Source organism: Brienomyrus brachyistius, chromosome 5 (assembly GCF_023856365.1).
Source record: "Brienomyrus brachyistius isolate T26 chromosome 5, BBRACH_0.4, whole genome shotgun sequence".
Taxonomy (NCBI): Eukaryota; Metazoa; Chordata; class Actinopteri; order Osteoglossiformes; family Mormyridae; genus Brienomyrus; species Brienomyrus brachyistius.
This window is the reverse complement of record NC_064537.1, coordinates 5,568,356-5,595,202: the sequence shown is the minus strand read 5'-3', so window position 1 is coordinate 5,595,202 and position 26,847 is coordinate 5,568,356. Positions and strand designations below refer to the sequence as shown.

The following is a 26,847-nucleotide window of genomic DNA, read 5'->3' as shown; positions in this document are numbered from 1 at the left end:
CATTACCTTCTTCTTGAGCTTGGGCCATGGGCATATGCTAATCACTCTGTTGAAAGGTGTGCGATCCGCAGGTGATGCAGTACCTGTCGCAGCTGCTGTGGCTGGGCTGCAGCACGTATCCTGGACCGCAAGTGTGCATGGTTCCTCACCATGCGGTAAGTTGCGGTCCAGGTGGAGGAACTTTAAGGAAATATTTTTGAGCAGAGCCTGGCCAGACTCACTCAGTTTATCAGCCATCGGCAGAACAACAAAGCACCTTGTCTTGCTTCTATGTATTCTGAAGCAGACACTATCTGCTTTACCCTGCTCTTCAAAGTGTACCTCCACGTGCCAGACTGCATTCATTTTAGTGCACATTTTAGTGTTTGAAAGATTATTAAAAATAATAAGATCACTAATCTTTATTATCTTATTCAGAGAAGTGTAGGTAACAGAACTAGACACAGTGCTAAAAGATATCGTACTGACACTCGGGAACTGCGCCTCAGAATTTATACAAGGCTATTGCTTACGTAGTCTTGGAACGTACAATCGTCTCCATGGAAATATAATTCAGCGGGACAGCCAATGAGATACCTAGCTACTGCAGCCAATGAAATGCCTAGTTGTGACAGCGATGGCGTGCCTACGGGAAGTTTAACATAATAAAATTTCCATCCTCACAATGACTTTCTTTTCAGTCGGAATGGATCCAATAACAAGGTCTCCTGTACCGACGTTAATAATCTGTTCCGGCCAAACAACCGTGACGACAAAAATCGGCCACGGTCTTACAATGAGGTGAAATTTGACCATGGGGGGGGGGGGGGTTGCCGGCTGATTAACAATGTTGTGTTGTGAAAATGCGCTGTTAATAAAATTGAATTGAATATTTATCTACAGCGATACTGTATTGTATTATAGCGTATCCGAATAACACAGTTCAGTAATTTAATTTATACAGCACTGTAAGTTGAAAATTGTTCGAAATAGCTAGCCTATACTGTACTTTGAAATTATTAGTAAAATTAAGTATATGGCAACGCTGTCCATTTGATTGGTTTATGTTCATTAAATAACTATATAAATCTCAATTACATGGGTTTCTGCCTTACATATAAAGAAGAAAAAGATCGGTTATGAAGATCAATTTTTCCCAGACAGACGCGATTCCTTGTCAGTCACGTGTCTGCACTGTCTGACACGCCCCCATTCGCGGCTGTAAACACGTTTGGTTAGCAAACTTAAAATTTCATATTCAGTGTTCTTTATTCTCCACAAAAACGTAATGTTTTATGTAATCAGTAATAAGCAATTTTCATTACCAAAACACACTCGTAATTTAGGTGTTTCAGATAGGAAAAGAGTGAAGAACACCACATAAATGTCACTGCCTGAACATATATTTTATTTTAAATATGACCAATAAAGTGAAGTGGCAAGCAGAATACAGAATCGGTATACAATGCGTTTATACAGATCCTTCCAGACATCATGTGAAACGATAGAAACCGTACTTGTAAATGTTTCTAAACTTAAACTATATTAGGCCATTGGTTTGTCAGGGCACAGCACACAGTGACAGCCTTATACAGCATTGTGGCTTATTATCCATGCAGGAGAATATACACATACATGCACTGATAAGCGTGTCATTACAGTTTTGCTGTTTACTTTTGTCTTTAAAAAGCATTCACTACGTAACGCTAAGTTTAACAGGAGCAGATTAACCCATTTCTGTTACCCTCCGTAGTGAGGCTAGCGTAGGTTAAACAACGTGAAAATACCAACTTAAGAAGACAAAAAAATGCATATTCAGTAATACTACTTAAACAAAAAACATCTTACTTGCATCCATGAAAATGCCGAGAGCAAACGCGCACTAAGAGAGATACCGTGTTGAAAGTGATCTCATTCCGTCTCACCGCTGCGACCCAGGCCATCCGACGCCTCTTCGTTACCTTCTCTACCTGCTGTCCATATCCTCTTTTCCAAGTGGGAAACCGAAGAAATCTCACGTTGTGCTCCACCTTTTTACCATTTCTACCATGTGCCTTAGTATGGCAGCCTCTCACACAGCACGGGTATCCCATCTCACGAAAGACAATGCCGCAGGCTATCGCTCGGACTTGAACTGTATCCACCCAAAATGGCGATTCGACCCACAATGCACTGCGGCCATAGCGAAAAAGACCGATATACGCAGTGTCTACCGTAATTTATATATTTACAGTTGTGATTCGAATAAATACGAGTAAAGTCATTAATTGACCGAGTAGTCGTTTTTTAAAAAAAAAATCTTCTCCTGTCTGCTATGTTGGTTGAATGCATAATCTATAAGACATAAACGGCTATGATAAATATCCATTATCGAATAGAAGCGGTCACCTGATTAGCGCGTGACGTGTGGGTAACATAGAGTCAGAGAAAACGGCGTCGCAACGCTAAGTTGGAGTATATGATCCCTGCATGACTTTTACGGATCTGTTGGGCAAGCCCGCAACTTTAAAAAATAGTTTGTAAGAGTAGAGCGCGATGGAGTACCAACTCCCTACGCTGCTTGTAATACGTGCAAAGTCATAGTCAAATATGCACCTGACTCGGGGACGATTGGCGTGCAGAAACACACTTGTAGCAGCAGATCGCTTGGTAAACGAGTGCAGCCAAAATAACTGGTTTTGTGAAGTGAGAAGTTCCAGAAATTATGAAGATCAGGCTCAGGAACACGATGGCTCGCATGTGGGTGCAAGATTTGAGACCTTTTGTTTTTATAGAAGCACAAGGATTCATCGACATGGCGAAGGAGTTGCTTCACATCGCTGCGACTTATGGGACCAGCATTGAGATCAATGGGGTCTTAGCGAGTGCACAGAGTGTTTCTCGCCATCCAGAGAAGGATTATGAAAAAATAAACAAATTTGTAATAGAACGGCTCCAACAGGTATGCCTGCTTTCAATATATCTGGGCTACGTGTTGTAATTGTTATGCTTATCTAATGAAGTACACATACTAGACTTGGAATAGGCTTCACTCTAGTACTTTGGTCCAGCACTCTTAAAAGCTGACAATCATATAAATCACTCTGAACAGAATAACGATGGACCACACTTTGCTTATTAGTAGTTAATTTTAGTCAAACGCAGATTACATTGGTCTACATTGAGTACTTAATAACTGTTCCTAGTTCATTTTTTGACGCCGATTTCAGATTTGTAGTTGAAATTCAGCTAACATGTCAGGTTTCAGAGATGCACATTGCTGACGTTTTAGACAAATTGCCATATCGGCACAATATTACGAGTATGAACTATGTCATACCAAACTTGTGTTAAAGGGTTACTGTGAAAACAGTCATGAACACGCATACAGACAGATGCTAGAGCATACATCTATAGCTCTCTTAACTCACAAAAAGTGATGTCAGCATGTTCAGAAATGTTTGAGACACTTGCTTTTACGCTTGTACTGTGCATTAGTGTCTCTTTGCAAGAACCAACAGTAGTCTCCCATCATACTGGGATTGAACTTTCCCTGATATCTGCTTTCCATCGGCTTCATATCTTGATGAAATCTTTCCCCATGCTCATCACTTACATCGCCAAGACTGGATGGAAAGAAGTCAAGGTGCGAATGCAGGAAGTGCATCTTCAGTGACATTCGGGCACCTATTGCCTGATAGGCTGTCAACATGTTCTCCACCAGCGCACAATCCTTGATTTATTCTTCTTTGTAAATCCAGCAATGTTTGTCATACAAAAATAACAGTCTGAGTGATGGTCTGTTGGTTCACGCCACACCATTGGCACAGTGAATGGCATTTTCTGTCGTTTGCCATTCAGCCACTGTGTTAAACCGGAATAGCAGACAGTGTAGTATACATGAGGTGCCCATGCTTTATTCTGATCGCCAACTTTGCAGCCAAAATAATGGTAGTATGCACTTCTAAATATGCTGGACATATTCTTTCGCTGATCTTGTGCAGTAAATTGTCCGCAGACGTAACAGAAGTTATCGGGATGGTTCACACAACCTCGCCTATTCATATTGTCTATGAAAATGGAAACAAAGGTAAAAAGTAAGCACAATGACGTACATTTGTAAACCAGTAGTATTAGTAGTAAATTTATCAATGAGATGTCCAAAAATGGAATATAATATTACACACAGTAAAGTACCGATGCTTCACGGCAGCGTTAACGACGAAAATGGTATAAACACAAACCGGCGCATAACTTGCGCATAACCGACGTGATGGACAAAAACGGTTTTCAGATTTAGAATTAGCATGTCGAATTTTATAAGGTACAGGTGACAGACTTCCATTAGCAAAATGACTGTTGACCAGTGTTAATTACACCTTTCACACAAACGCGTTTTGTCCTAATGCCTTCTTGAATCAGTGTGCACACGTGCGATCCTGCCCTATTTTGTTCTACCTTACGAAGTAAACATGTCTTAAATATTTTCTGGTTAATGTGTTGTGTGACCAGTTCACCGCGAGGAGCCCTCGAGTCATGCGGGAAGCTTGCGAAATAGTCATTTGAGGACAAAATGCATGTGATGAAAGATGCACAGTAATCTCGTTAATGAAATACATTCTGTGCATATTTTCTGAATCACAAAATGAATTTCGCCCCCTTTAATGTTCAATTTCTAAGCCACAAAATGCACTTCGTCCCTGAAGTGAACTTGTCATGCAGGCAATGCTTTTGTGGAACCACAAAACGTTTCTTCTTTTTTTTCTGAATCATGAAAGGCACGTAGTAGGTTGGAGTAGTAACTTCCAATGACCAGCAGGTGGAGTGATTTCTGCAGATTTATGCAATCCCAGTTTACTGAATAATGTCTTCAGGATGTCCTCTGAACATTCGCACGAACATTTGTCTGTGGAGTCCTTTAAAGGTATTTAGGATATTATCACAGGACGTCCAGTGAGCATTTGGAGGCTTTGAGGGAAACTCATTCACCATGTAAACTCACTACTTTAAAAATAAATTAAAAGAGAAATGTCAGGGAGTTTCAAAACTTTGGAGCCTCAGTCATCAACATCATTTTAATTATATGTCAACATCCATCCAACCATGCACTTTCTGTAGCCAGTTGTCCGATTCAGGTTAGCGCGGGGTCCAGAGCCTTACATCAGCATCATTCTCATCATTGTAGGGCAGATTACTAGTATGTACTATTATGGAGGACTTCACATACGCTATGTAGACAAAAGTATTGGGACACACCTTTTAATCACTGAATTCTGCAGGTTCATTCAGGCTTATTCCCACAGGTGTATAAAATCAAACACCTATCGATGCAGTCAGGCTTACAAACATTTGTGAAAGAATTGGTCATTCTGAAGAGCTCAGTGAATTCAAGCGTGATACGGTCATGTGCTGAGGTGCATGGTGTGTAAAAGTCGCCGACATTCTTTTGACTCAATAACTGCAGATTTCCGAACTACTAGGATTAACTCCAGCACAAAATCAGTGCACCGGGAACTTCATGGATTGGGCTAATATAGTTGAATAGCTGAATGCAAGCCTCACGCCACCAAGCGCAATGCCAGGCGTTGTCAGGGTCAGCGCCTGTCCACCCCATCCTTTGTGTCTGTATTGCATTTGACCAGCAGGTGTTGCTGACCATCCCACCTATTCAATCCTTATCTAACACTTGTTTGTTTCCCCTGCTCCCCAGACTGCTGCATGGCTCAGTGGGTTGAGTGTGTGGCTCAGAGACTGTATTCCCCCCACCATTTATTATTTTTCATTTGTTTCCCAGTCTTAGGTTCGCCATGCTCATTCCTGTTGTCTCCTACTGTAATCCTGTTTGCATTATTTTCCTTATCTTAGTGTAGTCTTCCCAGTTTGTTTCTAGCTTCAGTGCTTGTTAATTTTTCCATCTGTTCTCTTTGTCCTGTGCCCTTTGTCATTGGTTGATTGTCTGATGATCCACACCTTGCCCCTCTCATTAGCCCAGTTGCGTATTGTATTAAAGTGCCTGCCTGCCCCCTGCTCACTTCTTTAGTCGATAGTTGTGTACTATGTTCCTGCATGGCAGTTGTGCTCATACTATTGAGTGTTTGTGGTTCTGCCTGATTCCTAGTCCTGCCCCTAGTTTTTGCTTCAGTTCCCTGATGAATGTTTGTTTTCTATGTGGTTAAATTAGTCACTTGTATCACTTGTTTTGGTTCTTACCCCTTGTGTTCAGTTTTTGTTAATGAACCGCTTTTGTCTTGGAGCTGCAAATAGATTGTTCACTCTCTTTCCCACCTGCGCTGTGCTGCGTCATAACAAGCACATGATGGAGTGTGTAAAGCATGTTGCCACTGGACTCTGGAGCACTGGAAACGTGTTCTGTGGGGTAACAAGTCCCATTTCTCTGTCTAGCAGCCTGATGGAAGAGTCTGGGGTTGGCAGGTGCCAGTAGAATGTTACCTGCCTGACTGCATTTTGCCAACTGTACAATTTGGTGGAGGAGGGCTAATGAAAAGGGGTTTTTCAGTGGTCAGGCCAGGCCCCCTAGTTCCAGTGTAGGGGACTCTTAATGCTTCAGCATGACAAGACATTTTGGGCAGTTTTGTGCTTCCAATTTTGTGGGAACCTTTTGGGGAAGGTCCCTTTCTGTTCCACCCTGACTGTGCCGCAGTGCACAAAGCTTTAAAGAGAATTTAGAGTCAATAATGTGCTGTTTAAATGAGGAGTGAGGAAGGAAACAGTGACTCATTTATACAGGGGTGGAGTATGACATGCCCTTTGTAGTATTAAAGTGCTGTTCATTGGGTTAAGATGCTGTCTGTGTGACCAGAGGGTCCCAGGTTACAATCCCTGGGTCAGAAGAGTGATGTCACTGTCGGGCCCATGAGCCTAATTGCCCCAGGGACTGACTGGCCCGGATTTCTCAGTTGTATGTTGTTTGTGGGTAAAAGCATCTGCAAAATAAATGTAATTTACTCAGTGAGACTCTGTTCAGAATCCAGCCTTATTTTTTTCACTTATATGGTAATTACTGTATTGAATAAAGTACTCAGGGGTTTCTAGTCAATCTTAAATTTTGCATCCACATGCCCAACCTGGCATAACGGTACTTCAATTATAAGAAAACATTTTTTTTTTACATTTATAAGGTAGAAAACTATTGAAATGGACAGGAAACCTTCTGAATGTAACTGAATTAGAGATGAAAAGCTCCATGGAAGTAGTATTGATTCCAATGTGCATTCTGTCGTACAGTTTGATTTTACTTGGAAACTCATTAGCATTAGCATCCACTAAATGCTGCTCCTTTACGCTTCTGCTTGTTCTCCTGACAGATTTTATTGCTCAGCTTGGCTTCTGTTATTTGCCGAAAAAATGGAAAATATTGTTCTTTCTTTTCCATATTTTCCTTTTGATTATCTTGCGGTAACAAACTGGTGTGTCCAAATCCCATTTTAGTGGCCAAAAAGTGGATTTTTCTGTGTGGTTTTTCCCTTTCAAATCATTCAAATGCACAACTAATTTAGGCAAATGAAAGTAAAAAAAAAAACACAAATGATTTAATAAATATACATTTTTCTTTGTTCAATTTGCATTAATTCCAATTTTCCAAATATATGAAATTTAATTCAGATAAAACGTAACAAAATAAATAATTATGATAAGGTATTTAGCCTCGTGCCCATAGATTCTGGGATAGGCTCCAGACCCCCCGCAACCCAATAGGATAAGCGGTTTGGAAAATGGATGGATGGATAAGGTATTTAATAAGGTATAAGAAATGAAACTTCAGACATATTTGTACCATATAAATGTGAATGTAAATCCCACAACACGAACAACTTAGAAATAAGATAAAATTACTATATTAAGATTCAACATTTCACCACAAATACTTCAACTGTCAAGAATTCTGTCACTGTTCCGGTCCCCAGGTCAGTGTGCATATTTGAATGTTATAAAATAATAGAATAACTAATTAACTAAATTATTAAACTACCAAAATAAATCCATAATGTGTCTTCCTTACGCTTTGTGAGGAAGTAGTATTTGTACAGCTTCCCCACAGCCCCCATCACTGTGACTCTCCGGCACAGTAGTACACAGCCGTGTCTTCAGCATCCAGGCTGTTCATCTGTAAATACACCTGGTTCTTGCTGTTGTCTCTGGAGATGGTGAATCTGCCCTGAACTGACTGGGAGTAGTAAGTGCTACCACCACTGATGATCCGAGCGTTCCACTCCAGTCCCTTCCCAGGAGCCTGTCTGACCCAGTGCATATGATAGCTACTGAATGTGAACCCAGAGGCTGTACATGTCAGTCTGTGTGATTCTCCTGGTCTCTTCACCACTGGTTCAGACTCAGTCAATACAACCTGAGCCTTCACACCTGTAAATAAAGAGGTAGAGCAGACTTTTAGATGAGCACAAAGAAAGATGCAGAGAGAAAGAGAGACAGAGAGGAGAGAGACAGGGACCTGAGAGAGCCAGTGCTGTGAGGGTGAGCAGGGCTGGTAGGAGCTTCATGGCTGCAGGACAGAGGGAGGAGCACTGAGGTAAAGTACACACTGAGTCCCAGTGACTGCTGCTCTCTGTCACACACGGACACTGGCTCCTTTAAAAGCTGTGGCAGGTTTGTACAGGATCCTCATCTGACGGGCGTGGGGGTTGTGGGGGGAAAATGGTCACATGATAAAGTGATATATTTGCTATGCAAAGGCTTATTATACAAACATTATCTATGTGCAGTTCAGTCCACAAGCGATAATCACACACTTTCAGTAGAATCCAAAATCCAATTTCAATATGATCTCATTGTAAATGTTTTAAATGTACAGTCTAACAGACACAAAATATTGCACGTTATATAGGCAGTTGTTGCATACGAATATTGTACGTTATATTTTACAAAAATATTGCAGTGCATTTGTTTGTTTGCTTATTTGTTTTACTACTGCTTCTCTAAAAGTTGTAATGTACATGTAAAGACAAACATACCTTACAGTGGAGGTGCAATATTGCACAGAGTAACCAGAGTAATGGGCCGGAGTGTGTGCGGGTTTTTGGGGTAACCTTTGGGTCAGCTGTTCAAACCCAGGTGTGAGGACTCTTCAGCCAATCAGTCCTCTAATTAGTCATTTAATTAGTGAGTTGAAGCTGCACACACAGCGGCCCTTTCTGGCTAAGACTGGCCGCCCCTGACCTACAGTATGCTGCTTCCCTGTACCTGGTTAGGTTTGCCCTCTGGAAAGCCCTACAACTGCGATATATTTAAGGAAGAGCATATCTCTGATACCCTTTGCGTGTTTCTTGCTTGGATCTTCCCAAAGAATGAAAAGGTGGGTTCAGCACCTTACCTCATGCTAATAAGTGAGCTAAAAACAAAGACAAATGTTTCCTATTAGATCAAGGGGTACTGTTATTACAATATCAAAATTGAATAACAAGTTATAATACAGGGGCGGCATGGTGGTGCAGTGGTTAGCACTGTCGCCTCACACCTCTGGGACCCGGGTTCGAGTCTCCGCCTGGGTCACATGTGTGCGGAGTTTGCATGTTCTCCCCGTGTCGTCGTGGGGTTTCTTCCGGGTACTCCGGTTTCCCCCCACAGTCCAAAAACATGCTGAGGCTAATTGGAGTTGCTGAATTGCCCGTAGGTGTGCATGTGTGAGTGAATGGTGTGTGAGTGTGCCCTGCGATGGGCTGGCCCCCCATCCTGGGTTGTTCCCTGCCTCGTGCCCATTGATTCCGGGATAGGCTCCGGACCCCCCGCGACCCAATAGGATAAGCGGTTTGGAAAATGGATGGATGGAAGTTATAATACATAATTACACTGTGCACCTTCATTACACAAAATTTAAATACAGCACTATACTCTGACAGACACAGTATATAAAAGTGTTTAGTAAAATTCAGAAAACAGAAGTATTCAAGTACAATGCAAACTACATGTAAGCAATCAATTACCAGGAAGCAAGATCTTGCATGAAAAAAGCCTTTAAAAGTATGAGGCCTCCTATTGTCATTCAGCTGTGGGTAAAGCCTGCATGTTTAGGGGAAACTGATTTATATGAAGCTCAGATGGATGCACTTGTTTATCTCTCTGGGGGAGTGTGGAAGTGTCTTCATAATCACTGATGGTCATACTGTACTGCCCTCTATAAGGGGCTCTGGCGCCCCCACATGGTGAAGGTCTGCAAAAATAAGGAATATTTTCTGGAAATAATGTTAATTTACTATAAATTACGTATAGATAAATAATTAATTTCTTCTATATTGCACACAGTACTTGGCCCTGGGTGCCTGAATGTGCTGTGCAGATATTACAGTACCCTAGTACAAACTCTGACAGTCACAATGGAATGTCTTCATCACCTTGAAGTTCCTCGACCCCGCAGGGCCATGCATAGCACGCAGTACAGCTTTCTGCAGCCCCCATGGTACCATGACTTCCCACCTCTCTTCCACCGTCGCAGGTTCCTTCCAGACCCCCCACCCCAACCTGCAACCGCATAACGTCCCACATTGACCACAATCCCTTAGTGACGGGGGACAGCCCCACCACTACTTCCCACCTCGGCCTCTGCATTGCCCCCAGTCACTGCAACACTGGCTGCAGGGCCTCCCAGTCCACTGCATTCCTGTGCCTCTTCACCCTCACTATTATCCGACCCCTGTTCCCTGCCCTCTTGCCTCTCACCCTGACAGTGCATCCACACTGCTGTGCCATTCCCCAGCGCGATGGGCTACTGTGAGAGAATAAGACTGAAGCTCTGCTATATCCAGTGCACCACCTGTCCTTCTGGATCTTTAATCAGCAAGAGCCACTGCAGTGTGGCGAGATCAGTGCAAAGGGTGAAAGGCTGGTCACAGAAATCACAGCGGAAGTGGCGGATCATGGTCACCGCCGCCAACAGCTGTATTCGGGTCTGGTGGGGAAAGGACAGGCCTGCTGGTTAGAGACTCCAGGGGAGCCATAAGACCTGCATCACATTAGGCCTCAGTGAGTTTTTGTATCACTCTCCCATTACATTCTCTCACTGTGATTGTCGTGCACAATAGTACACAGCTGTGTCTTCAGTCTGCAGGCTCCTCCCTTGTAAGGACACTGTTCTGCTGGAGGTGTCTATGGAGATGGTGAATTTATTCTTAAGTGACTCTTTGTAAGCAGTGTTCCCACTAGCCCATATTACTCCAATCCACTCCAGTGCTTTCCCTTCAGGTTGTCGGATCCAGTGTGTGTCATAGCTAGTTACTGAGTAAGAGACTTTACAGGAGATGCTTGGAGATCCTCCAGGTTTCACAGTGATGGACTCTGACTGGGTGAGTTCAACATTACAATAAACACCTGAAGGAAAAAAGAGTGTTTTGTACTTCAAGAAATACAGAACAAATCATTAACAAGAACTGCACTTAAATTTCATGTTTAATTGACTACAGTGGATAGACTTACATGTGAAAACGCCCAGTAAAAAGAATAAAGCGGCTGTAGCAGCCATTGTGTTACAGAGGCGTCCTTGAATGTGACTGATGTCTGTGTGTTTGAAGGTGTCACTCTGGCTTTTATACAAAGTCCAGCAGAAGCAAATGAATCTCTGGGGATTGTTGAGTGAAATCAAGTGAAGCAGAAAGACAGATGGCTGTACTGCTGTATATGGATAACTGTGCTGTGTGAGATGGACACAAGCTGAAGAATGAGCATTAATGGCTTATAGATCTGCTGATGGTCTAATCATGTCAGATTACCTTTGGTATATGATAATGTATAAAATAGCTCTTTTTAACTTTGCAGAAGGTGTAGTAGGTACAGTATGTTTGACTTAGTTGCCTACTTATAAACCCCAGTTGCCATTATCTCAGTGACCTTTCAGAACTGGCACTTCAGTTCTGACTAATAGTTATTACTTGTAATAAGTTAATAGTAACATGGCAACTGCCTACAATTCCAATAAAGGAACCTGACAGTCAGGGATGGGACACACACTCATGAGGCTGGAGAATCAACATTGTAATGAGAGAGACTCCTCGTTGTTGTTTAAGAAAAATAACAAATTCTGTGCAAACAATATGAAATAATATAGCTTTCACATGCAACATAAATATGCCTGTAGCCATAATGACATTAACACAGAGTGTACAGCCCAGCAGGGTAGGGCTCTGCGCCCATGTCTGGAAGGTCATGGGTTCAGCTGCTCTGAGTATTTATATCACTGTTGGGCCCTTGAGCACGACCCTTAACTCTGACTGTTCCAGGGACGCTGGCTGACCTGCTCTCTGACCACAAGCTTTCTTCACTCGTATGCTGCATTGGAAAAACATGTTTGCTAGATAAGTTAAACTTAAACTTCTGAATCTAAGGGCCAGAATTAGAATGGATTCCCTAATGATACCTGTGTGATAAAGGTCACAGACAGAGGATTATAGTCAGACGTCTCTCACTGAATCCTGAGTAGAGTAACACACTGCAGAGCCATAAGCTTTACAGCCAGCTGTTCTGAGTCACCCTGAACACAGAAGTCTGTATGACCCTCCATAAGGAGCTCTGGCGCCCCCTTATGGAGACGAACCTAAACAGCACCAAACAACTCCCTGTCAGACCTTCATTACACCCAATATTTTTTCAACATATTACAGATACCATCCATCCATCCATCCATTTTCCAAACCGCTTATCCTACTAGGTCGCGGGGGGTCCGGAGCCTATCCCGGAAGCAATGGGAACGAGGCAGGGAACAACCCAGGATGGGGGGCCAACCCATCGCAGGGCACACTCACACACTATTCACGCAGACATTCACACCTACGGGCAATTTAGCAACTCCAATTAGCCTCAGCATGTTTTTGGACTGTGGGGGGAAACCGGAGTACCCGGAGGAAACCCCACAACGACATGGGGAGAACATGCAAACTCCACACACATGTAACCCAGGCGGAGACTCGAACCCGGGTCCCAGAGGTGTGAGGCGACAGTGCTAACCACTGCACCACCATGCCACCCCTACAGATGCCATACTTTAAAAAAAAAAAAAAACCTGAAAATGCTTTAATTTTGAATGTCTATCAATGAATCTCCTTTAATACTGGAAGTAAATTATTGCACCCTGTCTTTGTCATGATCCTTTTCAGTGTATTATGTTAATTACATTCCTGATTAGTGAGTAATTAGTGAGGCCTTGTAATAAGTGTCCCCATCACCACAAACCCCAGCAAACCACCCCAGTGCTTCTCCTGTCGGCTGTCGAATGAAGCTGCTACAGTAGCTGCTGTCAGTGAGTGAATAAGCAGAGACTTTACAGGAGATGGTCAGAGACTCTCCTGGTTTAACAATCATAGCAGCTGGATAATGAGCTCAGTATGACACTGGGCACCTGTAGGAAAAGAAACTGCTTCTGTTGAGGGAAACTGCATTTAAATATATTACTATAATGCAAAATATAGGTAGTCAGTACAACAAACAGCAATTTAAAAATAATCATGTGTGTCATTCGTGATAAGGGAGGTCCGCCGTGGGATTCACCCCAATCCTCCCAAAGGATGACTCAGTATTATATACAGAGGCTGGGGACAGCAGCCCCCCCCCCCATGGAACCGCGATGGACCATGTGTGGGAGATGGGAGGGGGGACAGTGCGGCTGCACAGTAGAGTGGTACACAGACTAATGTCAGGCACGTGTTTCTGTTTAATAAAGTATAAGAAATTAAGTTTCAGACATAATTGTTCCATATAAATCTGAATGTAAACCCCACAACACAAACAACTTAGGAATAAGATACCATTACTATATTAAGATTCAACATTTCAACACAAATACTTTTACTGTCACTGTTTGGATCCCCAGCTTTGTGTGCATTTTTGAATGTTATAAAAAGAAAATAACTAATTAAATAAATTATCAAACTACCTACATATATTTTCTGTCGTTCTGCTGATTTTTGTTCTTTTTGAAGAAACACAGAGACTCACAGGATGCAGCTGCCAGCAGCAGCAGACACAGAGATCATGGTCGGTGCTGAAGATGATCTGCTGTGAGCTGCTCTTCACCATGTTCCTTAGGAACTACTGAGGGTTTAAAGAGAGTCAACAATGTGCTGTTTAAATGAGGAGGGAGGAAGGAAACAGGGACTCATTTGCATAGGGGTGGAGTATGAAATGACCTTTGTAGTATTAAAGGACAGGAGGAGTGATACTACAGTGCAGGTGCTGATGTTCCGGAAGATTTACACACTAGGAGTGATACTTGTGGAATGGTTTACCAGCCTACGTTCGGGATGCCGATTCATTCTCGGCCTTTAAGACCCATTACTTCAGTTTATCTTGCTCACGACCTACCGCACCATAACTATGGCTGCTGGTGCTGCTGTACATGTCATTTTTATCTACTATGCTTGTCCGTTTATGTGTCAACACATGTTCTGACCATCCATACTCTCTGCCTTCCCACATGTCTGGGTGGAGCCCGAAGTGGGCAGCATCTGAGCTGGAGTCCTGGGTCAGTCCCATGGAGGGGTGACATCACGAATGGGTCATACCAAATATATCACCGTGGGTGCAGCCTTCAGTGCCACCCGGCACAGCCCAACGTGGAGAATGGACCTTGGCCATCCTTCACAGGCCAACATGGATAACGGACTCATTGATGGACTTTGTCTTCATTCTTAATCCCAGCATAAATCTCTCTTTTCACAAGCATGTCCACTCTTTTCTGTTTTCGGTAATGTTAGTTTTCCCAGGGGGGGTGGGCAGACAGTTGACCTTGGACCCCCAGAGGTTTTTTTTCTCCTTACTTGGGAGCTTTTGGTTCCTCTCCTCCATTGTCTTCTGGCTTTCTTTATTAAAAGGCGCTATATAAAATAAATTGAATTGAATACTACAGTGCAGGAGCTGATGTTCCTAAAACTATATGTCATTAAAACATTTAAAAATGTAATACGATACACCCCAAGGGAACGTGATAGGAAGAACACAGAGAGAAAATTCATTTACTTATAAACAAACAATTGTTAATGATTAAGATTAAGCTGAACAATGGGAGGAATCTCATCATTCCCACATATATGATGCAGATATGTATTAGTGGGCGGTCACTGGAACACTCCGTAGCGTCCGTCGAGTCTACATGCCTCCAAGCAGGGTGCTCAGCAGGAGCTCACAGCAGCAGCTTGATTTTGGTTTTCGATCAGACTCCCTGGGTAGAAAATGCTGTTAACATACTAACAGCACATATAACCAGCGTGCAAAAGCCCTCAGGGTGTGGGATGAAATTATTACTTCGGGGAACAAATTTAATAAGGTCACTTTAAAGATAAAATTACATAACAGAAATATAATTCTGAAGCGAATGTCTATTATACCTCCATATGTGTTTCAAATTGTTAGATGCCATTCAATAAACCATTTCAATAAACAAACTTGTGAATGATTTAAAAGCAGCAGCATCTATCTTCATTATTTCACCAGCATAAACCTACCAATTTTCACCTTTCATGATGCAGTATTTGGGATATGAAGGTTTTGGGGGTGTGAATGTAGTATTCTGAAACAGACTCCATTTCAAAACTGGTCTCAGGTTCAAACATGCAGCTATAACATAAAATAAATACATATAAACAATACACAGCTCTGTAAAACATTAAGAGACCACTCTATATACTTTTTTAAAATCTGCATTGTTAAATTCTGGTTTAATCCTGGTTCTGCTGGCAGAAGGCTACACTGTGAGGCAGGCTGCTTCCATGCTTTTAGCTCTATATCGTCCTGCTGCTCATTTCTTACCCATTTCAGAATTAATAAAACATAAGACCACAAGTTTATGACCTTCTCCTTACTATAGGGGTTAGGCAAGGCAGCCCCACAACACATGGAGAGGAATAAACGCACATCCTGCAATAAGCTCTGTGATCAGCTGGGGTTTAAATGGTATAAAGTGTCAGGTGGAGCCAACTGTTAGTCCAACTGGGAAGGAAGGCAGTTTGGATCCAGGCTGTGCATTCTGCCAAATAGAAAAGGCGGAGATTGGAAAATCGACTGGGATCATTTCAGCCAGATTCAAGAGTCAGATACCTGTGAATAACATGAGGTGGAGAAAAGCGAAGATGGGATTCAGAGGGACCTACCATTTGCAACTGAACAGTGCAGCATTTAAAACAACTCAAAATAAGGGGCAAAAATACAGGCAATGAGATTAATCAAAAATGGATTTTACTGAAATACTCAGTTCTGTAAAAGTTCACTTCCACTCATGAAAACATATGAAAAACACTGCAATCCATCCATTTTCTGAATTCATTTGTCCAATACAGGTGTGTGTGTGTCCAGAATCTATCCAGAAAGCTCTGTCTACAATGCAGGGACATTACAGACACTGCTAAACCTTACCAAATGTTTTATCTCACCTCCACTAAATGTACCGAAAACTTCATACCCCTCCTTGCTGTCCCATCACCTGACGGCTGGTTCCTCGTTTAAACTGGCCTCCACTACCATTGCTAATCAGAATCATCTCACTCATATAAAAGTTTTGAAGAGCCAACAGGATTCGAAGCCTCTTACACCTCAGGATGAATTGGAAGTCATCGGTCACGTGATATTGCATAAACTTAGCAAGCCCTGATTCCCAGCTTGAAGTCGCTGGGCCTCACTTTGAGGAGGCGATCTCCAGAATCTCGGTATTAACTGTCTCATCACTAAGTTCAGCACCTCTCACAAGGCATGGCCACGGTCAGAAAATGTGAGCCTGTCCTCCTCCTGAGTAAAGTAAAGCTCACTACGCTCTGTGAGCACAGGAACGGCCCGGCAATGTTTGGTAGGTTTCTGCATTGTTTGCAAGTACAGAATATTATCTGCGCGTAACCTAATTAAGATAAATATGGAAATTCATACAATATATGCTGTAGAATATGAGCTGAATAAAGCATATTAAAAATGCAAAGAATTAAAAAAAATGAACCACTGACCAAATATGGCACCTATAGTTGTTTTTCAAATAGAATTCTAGAACAGAATGTTACCGTGACAACTCTGATGTTATCATTCTGAAGGTATAAACTGAGCTGTAGGCACTAATACTACTTCAAAACAAATCAGACATCGAGCGAGACACATCTAAAAATGAAGTGCTTTACTCTGAACTGCTTTAGGCTGCCAGCGGTACCAAACGATGCTGGGGAAGCTAAAGAAAGGAAGGAAAATGGAGGGAAAAAAAAGATATCCTGGATAAAGAAGTTTTTTTCAAAAAAAGGGAAAGGAAAAAAGGCAATGGTGGTGGAGAGCCAGGCAATGGTGGAGGAGGAGGAAAGCCAGGCAGTGGTGGTGGAGGGCCAGGCAGTGGAGGTGGAGGGCCAAGCAGTGCTGGTGGAGGAGGAGAGCCAGGCAGTGGTGGTAGAGGAGGAGAGCCAGGCAATGGTGGTGGAGAGCCAGGCAATGGTGGTGGAGAGCCAGGCAATGGTGGTGGAGCGCCAGGCAGTGGTGGTGGAGGAGGAGAGCCAGGCAGTGGTGATGGAGGAGGAGAGCCAGGCAGTGGTGATGGAGGAGGAGAGCCAGGTAGTGGTGGTGGAGAGCCAGGCAGTGGTGGAGGAGTACAAGGCAATGGAGCAGGAGGAGAGCAAGGCAAAGGTGGAGGAGTGCAATGCAAAGGTGGAGGAGTGCAAGGAAATGGAGAAGGAGTGCAAGGCAATGGAGAAGGAGTGCAAGGGATTGGTGGAGGAGTGCAAGGCAATGAAGGAGGAGCACAAGGCAATGGAGGAGGAGTGCAAGGCATTGGTGGAGGAGTGCAAGGCATTGGTGGAGGAGTGCAAGGCAATGGAGGAGGAGTACAAGGCAATAGAGGAGGAGTACAAGGCAATAGAGGAGGAGTGCAAGGGATTGGTGGAGGAGTGCAAGGGATTGGTGGAGGAGTGCAAGGCAATGGAGGAAGAGTGCAAGGCAAGGGAGGAGGAGGAGAGCAAGGAAATGGTGAAGGAGTACAAGGCAAGGGAGGAGGAGGAGAGAAAGGCAATGGAGGAGGAGGAGAGCAAGGCAATGGAGGAGTTCAAGGCAATGGAGGAGGACGAGAGCAAGGCAATGGAGGAGGAGAACAAGGCAATGGAGGAGGAGAACAAGGCAAGGGAGGAGGAGGAGAGAAAGGCAATGGAGGAGGAGAACAAGGCAATGGAGGAGGCGTACAAGGCAATGGTGAAGGAGTACAAGGCAAGGGAGGAGGAGGAGAGAAAGGCAATGGAGGAGGAGAACAAGGCAATGGAGGAGGCGTACAAGGCAATGGTGAAGGAGTACAAGGCAAGGGAGGAGGAGGGGAGAAAGGCAATGGAGGAGGAGAACAAGGCAATTGAGGAGGAGTATAAGGCAATGGAGGAGTACAAGGCAAGGCAATGGAGGAGATGATGCAAGATGAATACGCCAATAGTGGATGAGAACATAGAACTTTGACTATCAGTACTATTTAAATATGTAAATTCTTGTAAATAAAGCATTAAAAACGAAGAAGAGACAGGTGTTTTCATTTGAATGTGAGTAGGTGTCAGGAATATTCCAAAAGTCTATTACACGTGTTGCCGATAGGGGGGCATATGGTTTGGGTGATAAGGGTTGGGGCCATACTTTTAGTACGTACGCACATTTTACCGATTTTTGTAACCCCCATCCCCCGTAAGCACACGTGCGCTGGGTAGTTGACCCCCCCCCCCCCCCCCCCCCCCGCGTACGTACGCACGGGCGATCGTCAGTCGACTTATGCACTGCTTTTTGGAACTACAAACGTTCCTGTTAACTTTAGGGATAACAAATGAGATGGGATGTCATGAGATTTACCGTAATAAAATCACTTTCAAATAAAACGAAATGGGTCGCCATTTCCATAATGTTATAGCGCCTTTTAAACCAGGTATTTCGGAGGTCCGTGGTGCATTGCCAACCTTTTTTTTTTTTTTTTTAGATAATTTATGAGATATTGTTTAAACAGTCCGATCGTCTTAAAAATCTCATGTTGCATTTTGAGTTATATGCACGTATGGAATGCAATCCAGCAGGTCAGGTATCGTGAACGAAACGCTTAAATTTGAAATTTCTCAGATTGGTTCACCCCCCCCCCAGCATACGCACGCAAAATTCGGTCAAATTTTTAGACCCCTTCCCCTTTCGTGCGTACGTAATAAAGTATGGCCCCTTGCCTTTGAACTTTAATAGAATGAAAATACATTACATGTATTCATATTGTATTTTTAATTACGTTTAAGGAATAAAACAAACGGGACGAATGTAAGATACACGTCCAGCGGGGACCCGTCCGGCCGCAGCCATGTAGTGTTAGTAGGCGGCACAAGCGCCACGGCGTATTTTAAAAGCACCAAAATGTTTTAAAGAACTTTAGCGTTATTTTAAAAGAAAAGCAGGCGGAATTTAAACAAGTACAAACATGCCCGAAAGAAGCAAAAGAGCAAATGCCGAGTTTAAACAAGCACAAGTGAAACCAACATACAGCACGTCGTTTTAAAAGAAAGCACTTCAACTCGTTACATTTAATCAACATGCTTAAAGAATAAGAAAAACTTTAGCGGTATTTACCAGTGTTAGGTTGAAGAAAGCATTTTAACAGCAAACTTTAATAGGCCAAAAGGCTAAATGACCGAGTCCCAGAGCTCGGCTATAATCGGCAGGTCTGTTTGAACAATGCGGTCAAATGATAGACCGAAGTGGCCAGCCCGTTTCAAAATGGCGACACCAGCGGAGCGCCTGTTATTTCAAATAAACCCCTATAACCATAACGTTTTTTAAGTAATGAAGCACTTTTCTGCCAATGTGAACAATAAAGTAAAACGCTCGAAGCATTTCAATAATCAAGAAATAACGCGGTTAATTCTTGTTTAAATGAGCGCATGCGCTCTCCTCTCTGGCTCGCTCTCATGAAGCGCATGCTCATAGAGCCACACAGTATTTTCTTTAAAGAGCCGACTCTCTTGCGTTAATTTATTTAAACAAGAATTAACAGGGTTATTCCTTGATTGTTTTCTTTTAAAATAACGCTAAAGTTTTTCTTTAAAACATTTCGGTGCTTTCTTGTGGTGCCCAAAGCACAGAATACTCACACTGCTCTGACTACGCCACCTCCTGGTAAGGGCAGGAGGAACTGCTAATGTTCCTTCTGTAACGTGGCTAAGTTCGAACCCTCCCCGCAAAAGACAATAACAAAGAGGCATATAAAAATAAAACCCAATCCACTTTATTACAAATATCTAAAAACTATTAGACAAAGAAGGTTGCTGGGGGGGTAGGGTTGGGGGGCGGCTGACTATCCTCCAGATAGGCACGCGCAGCTCTCAGCTCAGGAGGCCCCTGGTGACAAAGAAAAGAGCAAAACCACAGCATGCAACACGACAAACACTACACACAACAGTACAGTGTCCGCTCAGTGTGGCACCCCAACAGCAGAGAGCAAAAGCCTGTGTGGATCCGACCTTGTACAGAAAAATCCCATGTACAAACATAAGGGGAGGGTAGCGGCCGATGTCCACCGCCCAAAATACAATACTAAAATTAGTTACAACTTAGCCCATAGCAACAACCAGGGCACTAAAAAGAAAACCAAAAGCCTATCAAATAAGCCTAAAACAGCAGCTACTCTGGTCCTTTGCAGGAATGCTTAATGCCCTCGCAGCACAGCAACACCAAAAGGAAGCGTTCCAATACTACAGGAACAAAGAAACAATCAACAAAGAAACATAGACCCTTTTAAATCCCACAGTATAACCCAAGTTACCAGAGCCTCAATGTCTGTAGTCCAGCAGCCCGTAGGGGATCACGTCAAATGATAAAATTCCAGTCACCTCCGCGTCCTCCATGAAGAGTTACATGCTGCTAGCAGTCACCCTGGTAAAATTAAAATTAAACATTCAAGTTCTCAAACAAACCCTCTCCTCTTTTCCTTACCCACAGGGAAGAAGAACCCATCCCATGTCCAGTTGTAAAACACAGCAGCAAGAGAATGAGATTCCATCTTGGCAGCCTTTTATAACTTCCTGGTAGGTCATATGACCTGGCTCAAGTGGGTGCCAATATGGTGTAATTACCAGTGCCGCGCAACTACTCCTACCAGCCCGTTCAGATCCCCACATTCTTTTAAAATACGCTGTGGCGCTTGTGCCTACTCCTAACAGCCCGTGCCTGCGGCCGGACGGGCCCCGCTGGACGTGTATGCGCTAGCTTGCATTCATCCTGCCATATGTTTTATTATTCCTTGAAAACGTAATTAAAAATAACACAAATAAATACATGTAATGTATTTTTATTCTATTAAAGTTTAACGGCAACCCTTATCACCCAAACCATATGGCCCCCTATCGGCAATGTATGGTACATGGAGATAACCCCTCGACCAATCAGAATAAGGGATACGCTCCCCCTCCCGCTTATGATGTCATAATTCATAAAAATAATGACGTCCAAATTTAAACTCCGCCCATGTACCACAGACTATTTTTTTAAGTATAAATTATTTAAAAATACGATCATCCATCCATCCATTTTCCAAACCGCTTACCCTATTGGGTCGTGGGGGGTCCGGAGGCTATCCCAGAAGCAATGGGCACAAGGCAGGGAACAACCCAGGATGGGATGTCAGCCCATCGCAGGGCACACTCACACACCATGTGACCCCGGTGGAGACTCAAACCCAGGTCCCAGAGATGTGAGGCAAAAGAGCTAACCACTGCACCACCTCCTAAAAACACATATATACACAATAATTCAAATAAGTGCAAAGTACAACCTATGTTTAAATAAACTGCAATAAATCAATTTGTGAAATCGCCCAGCCGCCGTGAAGAAGTAGTGAGCGGAAATGATACTTATCTACTCATGCACAGTCCAGTTCAGGTTTCCGGTCTAAACTGGGTCGTGACGTGTGCAAACGAAGGCATAACAGTGAGGCATGTGTAAGCTGTCAGTAAAGTAAAACCTGCCCGTAAATTAAAGATTGTATTAACTGTGATTCATTTGCTCTTTATTTAACGTTTAATAAGAAACCCAACAGGAATGGAATATGACACTCTTATAAGGTTATGGCCACCTCCCCAAAGACAGTCGGCCACAAATTACTTAGAAGTAAGTCAGTTACTACTGAAGTACAAATCATGGACAAATACAGTCACTACTTTAGATAAATGATGCATCATGATTTTTTATGATGAACAGATGAGCATATATTGTGCATTTGACCTTCAGTAATTCCTTCAGTAGCTCACAAAGGGTTACAGAACAAACACAGTAACAAATATAGTAACAGCTTGAGATGCCTCACGATATATTAATGATGCAAACATCAGATCAGTATTTCACTTGTCTTATTCATTAACGATGAACAAACATGAGATCCTTGTGTAACTGAGATGTATATTGTGGTTAATTAATACATCAGTAATAGCATAATACTATATTATTTGTGCCCCCTCAAATAAAGTGTTACCAAAAACTATATTTAGTTAGAACTGCTACTGTGTATTTTGAAAATGTCATATTTTCAGAATAATATCAAACCCAATCCCAGGTGTTCTCTTCCAGAATTTTTTATTCATCTCACCAATTTGCGTGTTTCACCATTAGGTATTGTGGCAGCATTCTCTAAAATGAAGATGGAACAGGAGAGAGTCAGAAATAAGGGTGATGGAAAGATCCATGAGGATGACGAAAGAGGAGTAGAAGTGACGACTCACATCTTTTATTCAACGAAGAGCAGGCCTGCAGATTTAAGCATGGTGAGAGCCACGTTTGCACGCCAAGGTCATCTGCGATTCTTAGTGATGTCAGACTTCTTTGCAGAAGTAGTGAAAAGAAATCCTTCACAAGTAATTGGAGCCTCTGATTGATTGGCCAAGCTGCAGTCGGGAGGGGTTGGTTTCCACGTTATGATGGGATGTAAAAAGGAAACTTGGCAGGCATAGGGCTCGCTGTCACTCCAACTCTGGCTCGCCATGCCAAGATCACATCCGCCACCAGCTTCACCAGGGGATTAAAGCCCAGCTTGTGAGCCCTTCCTGATCCACTGGAGCTCAGTCTGCCATCCCTGGAGGAACTTTCCTTGAGAACGTTTGCCCCCATCCTGGCTATTTCAGCTCAGAAAGTGACCCAGCAGTCCGCATCATTATGGCACATTCATTGTAAGCTGATGGCTGTTTCCAAGGGGAACTTAAAAGCACAGGTCTAACAGGAATAGCAGAATACGGCTGCCATCAAACGAGGGCTTCGGTTTGCATCAAATGATCCAAATTTGCTATCTGCAGGCATTGGAACCTATATACATCACACTGCAAGGACATTTTAAAAATCAGGTCCAAAATGACCTCATTCTATACCACACTTGGCTTTCAATAAAGAAAATTCACCTGGTCCACCTTAGGAGTGAAGGAGCAGAGCGAGTGAAGTATGTTTTCACACTCTGAAGCATTACGCCTCATTAGTATGTAGTGTAGCGCAGACTGTAATCACTGCAGGAAATTACAGCACAGAAAAAGTTTGCTGGGGACACAGTAATGAAGGCACACCATGACTGGGTGACACACACACACAAGCGAACATCATTCCTGCTACTACGAATCAGTAACAAAAGTGATAAGCATGGCCGTCTGACTCGGAAGGCAGGACACTGGGGCTGAATGGCTGTTTGCTGCCAGTACTGGCGCTGAATGTCATCCTCTGGGTATTTTTGTAAAATGCCGGAAAATTTGATTGCAAATCCCTAAATATGCCCTATAAAATCCTGATGTTTGTATCTTTTCATTGTTATATTCCTATCTCACCTCCATTAAATGTACCCAAACACTGACACCCAACCCCATACCCCTCCTTGCTGTGACCCATCACCTGGCGGCTGGTTCTTTGGTTAAACTGGCCTTCCTACATTACAGAAACCTACAGCAGCAAAATTCTAGGTGTAATATGGTAGTAAACAAAAGAAAACCTGGAACAACTGGCAATGTTCCCCTTTTATCCATTACGTAACAGTCACTGGGCTGCATAGAAGGATTCAGTGACCCATGTTTGCTGCCTTTTCAACTGAAAATCAGAACATCTTCCAGCAATTCGTCAGCTTCTCGACTTCATAGTCTTTCGAAATTGTCGTACAATTCCAAGAAATGTGTAAAGCTTCTGAAAAACCCTATTACCTACCTGAGTGTGTAATGACCCTCTGTCCCCTTTCCTTGATGGAATGGTACTCTCTCCGTAAGTCAATAGGAGCCGTCTAAAGCCAGCATACTGTTATTGCTCAAGGCCACATCATATGCTCCAAAACCAAATAACCTAAGGAGATAATCCTGCCTGCAGAAGGATGTGATCTTAGCCACAGCTCATTAGACGAGGAGAACCCCATTAAGATTCGGTGCCCTGTTCCAATGTGTGCTGTAAAGACCTTAGTCTGAAAGTCATATCACCGTGGATAGGTAACTATAGGAATGCACTTTCCTTATGCTACTAGTAGCCTAGAAATAAGAAGATCTATGAGAATTTGATGAACTTGTCTTCAAAGTTGAGTCATCAGTCCTAACTATGTTTGTTAACACATCAATGATGTGTTAATGATGTGGTCTGAAATGGACTCGACCGCATGGCCTCCACAGTCACGTAAATAAGCAGAAAATCAGCCACCACTATTCCAGCACCTCAAAATATTCCCACTTTGGTTAACAAAACATCAAAATGCCCTGAGAGAAATGCTGGTGTCAGAGGTTAGGTAGGGATGGAGACAGAGCGTGGAGGCAGTGTACAGCAGAGATAAAATGCGGGTTAAATGTTCTTTCCACACGGCTTCGAAAAGCTAAAAATCTATCACCTGCCATTTTTACATTGCCTTTGTTTCCAGCTTCGGTTGACTCATTTACCATAATACCACCAGTTTGTCTACTTTCAGCTTTACTGAGAGTTATTTTAATGATGTTTTTCCGAACCTTGGTAATAAGCCAAACATTTGCCGGGGAGCAATCTTATTACATTTTAGGACATGGTGTCCTGAACATTTCTGTTAACCGAATAGAGTGAGTTACAGGACAGCCTTTAAACAGCCACCGTTATTCACGCTCAGCGGCCGTCCTGCTGGGAAGCCGAGCAGCTTCCTGTCTTCTGGCCCCAGTATGCTAATGAAAGATGCTCTTTTTCTATTTGAAAAAGCTCATAATCACACCTTTAAGAGCACTAATAATAAAAATATCCATCTGTCTGCCCGTCCGTATTCACCAGTCCCTACCCACTACAGTTACAGGGAAACGGCTCCTTTGGCTGTGGGCCAGTAACTTGCAGAAGAGCTTGCAGTCCATTTATGGATTCCCAGCACCATCCACACAAGCACAGCTGTGCTGTCACTGCCTGCCAGTGACGACTCAGAACAAGCCCCAGGGACCTCCGCCGCTATCTGTCAATCAGCTGTCAGCTCCAGCGAGAATGTCCACACCTTGTGCCTCCTTTGAAAGGCAAACTGAGCCAGGCTTTCTGACCAATCAGGGTCTCCCTGGGGCACCCACCACCAGCAGGTATGCAGGCTGTCAGTGTTGTTTTCCCAATGTTCTGTAGTCGTCGAGTCTATGGGCTGCACCATCGGATGCAAACGGAGAGCAGCTGAACAAGAGGACGGCTCTACACTCAACACATACTTCCGACTACCAGAGAAACATCCTGTTTCAAAGGTGTCCAGACCTTTGGAGTGCTGAAAATGAATGGAGATTTTGTGATGAACGCTCAGAAAATCAGTGATGCGTTGCATCCTGAATAACTTCAGATTTAAATGATGATTTTTGTCTCAAACAATAGCAGATGAAGGGACATGGGGTGTAGCTGAGCCCTAAAACAAGCCCGACAAAAGGATTTTGCGGGGTGATTTAGAGCCAGGCTCCTGTGATTAAATCTGGGAGAAGGACCTGTCACGGCCATTAAACAAATGTCACTGTGTTACAGAAACAAATTTGCTGGCTTCTGAAACATGCTATGCAGCAACAGGAGCAAACATGGTAGCTCAGATCCCTTCAGAGCCGCATCCGAAAGGCTCAAGACCGTTTCATTTACATTTTTATTTAAACCAGATACAGCAAAGCTAGAACGGTACACTGACTGCAGAAATGCGGACTCACCACAATTTTTCACAAACAGAGCCGGGGTACTGTACTGTGGTTACTTTGGTTACTTTGAAAGAGGTGCTGTACTGGGATTTGGCCAGTTTGAATGAGGAGCTACACTGGGGTTTGACCAGTTTGAAGGAGGAGCGACACTGGGGTTTGTCCAGTTTGAAGGAGGAGCGACACTGGGGTTTGTCCAGTTTGAAGGAGGAGCGACACTGGGGTTTGTCCAGTTTGAAGGAGGAGCGACACTGGGGTTTGTCCAGTTTGAAGGAGGAGCGACACTGGGGCTTGTCCAGTTTGAAGGAGGAGCGACACTGGGGCTTGTCCAGTTTGAAGGAGGAGCGACACTGGGGCTTGTACAGTTTGAAGGAGGAGCGACACTGGAGTTTGGCCAGTTTGAAGGAGGAGCTACTTTGGGGTTTGACCAGTTTGAAAGAGGAGCTACACTAGGGTTTGGCCAGTTTGAAGGAGGAGCTACACTGGGGTTTGGTCAGTTTGAAGGAGGTGTAGGACTAGGATTTGAAGGGTACAGCCTGGAGATCGTTCTGACTAAAAATCTCATGAAGAAGCTCAGCTAGATTTGTCTTGTGCAGTTGAGGGCTTCTGCAACTTCTTCTCTTTGTCACCTAACCTCCATAAATAAGTAAATTCATGGAGCCCAGGATTGTTGTTGGCTGTGCTTTGTAATAGGTAATCTATAGAACTGAATTGATATCCAAATGGATGAACCCTAAAACAGACCAGCAGCCCACCCAGGGAGTCTCTCTGCACTTCCAGAAGTAACTAAGCATTTCAGAGAGTGAATCATAAA

At 43.3% G+C, this 26,847-nt stretch overlaps 1 long non-coding RNA gene across 3 annotated transcripts in view; it reads left to right on the top strand.

The window, feature by feature from the left end:
- The window catches only part of LOC125741999 (uncharacterized), a 32,028-nt gene extending 17,816 nt beyond the window's left edge, over positions 1-14,212 (top strand). For 2 of the 3 annotated variants that reach the window (XR_007397973.1, XR_007397972.1), the window contains exons 2-3: positions 9,183-9,286; positions 13,443-14,212. This is a non-coding gene — a long non-coding RNA (uncharacterized LOC125741999). Of the gene's footprint in view, positions 1-2,313; positions 2,921-9,182; positions 9,287-13,442 lie in introns of those variants that run through there. The other variant, XR_007397974.1, reaches the window with a different exon arrangement.
- The last annotated feature ends 12,635 nt before the right edge of the window (positions 14,213-26,847 follow it).